This window comes from Equus asinus, chromosome 11, assembly GCF_041296235.1.
Source record: "Equus asinus isolate D_3611 breed Donkey chromosome 11, EquAss-T2T_v2, whole genome shotgun sequence".
In the NCBI taxonomy this organism is placed as follows: Eukaryota; Metazoa; Chordata; class Mammalia; order Perissodactyla; family Equidae; genus Equus; species Equus asinus.
The window spans coordinates 47,958,041-47,959,613 of NC_091800.1; positions in this window are offsets into that span (position 1 = coordinate 47,958,041).

Here is a 1,573-nt window from a genome sequence, read left to right on the forward strand (position 1 = left end):
AGAATATGAGTACTCTGCCAGCCAGTCAAATGAAATACATGGCTCTTATTTAGCTGAAGATTTGAACAAGCAAACTCTAAAAGTCATTTTCAAGACAGCTAAGGAAATTTGAATTTAGATGGACTATTAGAGATACCAAGAAATTATTTTTAACTTTGATAATTATGAAAATGGTATTATGATTAGGCAAAAAATGCACATATTTTTAGAGTTGTATACTGAATTATGTAGTGATAAAATTAGAAGTCAGCAGTGATTTGCTGAAAATACTTCAGAAAGAAAAAATAGAACCAAAAGGAATAGGAAGAGATGAAGCAATTGTTATAACTATCAGTTAGGGTTCTCTAGAGAAACAGAACTAATAGGAGATATATACATATACATACACATATATAGGATATATATACACACATATGTATATATGTGCATATTTACATATACCTATTTATACACATATGATATGTATATGTATATAGAGAGATATTTATTTCAAAGAATTGGCTTATGTGATTGTGGAGGCTGTGAAGGGTATATGGCAGGCTGGAAACTCTCAGACAGGAGCTGGTTTTGCAAGCTTGAAGCAGAATTTCTTCCTCTTGCCAGAAAGCTCATTTTTCGTTCTTAAGGTTTTCGATTGATTGGAGGAGGCCCATCCATGTTACTGAGGGTGCTGTCTTTCACTTAAAGTTAGCTGAGTATACATGTTAATGCACATCTACAGAATATCTGCATTGTAAGATCCAGATTAGAGTTTGATGAAATAAGTGGGCACATAAGCCAGCCGAATTGACACGTAAAACTAAGCATCTCAAATATCCTGCCAACTCTTGTATATATTTGGAAATTCCAAGCTAAAATTTTAAAAAATGATTAATTATTCAAGTTGGCAAGTGTCTACTATATTCTCATCTATATTAGTCTCCAAATCTTGTCTTCCATGTACTCCAGATAGAACCTTTCTCCTTGCTGAAGAGAACAAGGTCAGAAATCAGAAAATGCAATGTTGGAACAGAGTAATCAAAACCACACTATCTTATCTGACATAACATTGCTTAAGTCACTTTAAAGGTATTCTACCATGCTTAACCCTGCCTGTCCCCACCCCTACAACTCACATCAACTCGGCAATTATTTTGGAATCTCCCTACCTCAACTCTCCTCACCCTTGACATTGGATCCTGTCATTGATCAGCAGCAATCAATATTAGAAGACTGGAGCAATACTTTTAAACTTCCAAAAAAAAAAACCTGATTTTTGTCTTGAGTCGTATATCTCAGGCAAACAATATCCATCACATATGAGGGTGAAAAAAAAAAGTCTGCCAAAATTAAGAAGTTTCACGTTCCACAATCCTGTTCAAAGGAAATGACTGGAGGTTGGAAACCAAGAATGGAGCCAGCATGGTATATGAGAAATTATGTAGCTCATCCATCAGTTCAGTGAAAAAAATGAAGGAAATCAGCAAGCCTGAAAGGTAACCAGGCCAAAATTAGAGCAAAATTCATGAGCAAAGTTATGTTCATTTTGGAGATTAGAATGAATTCTAAAAGCCAAATGAAGTTTTGTATATGA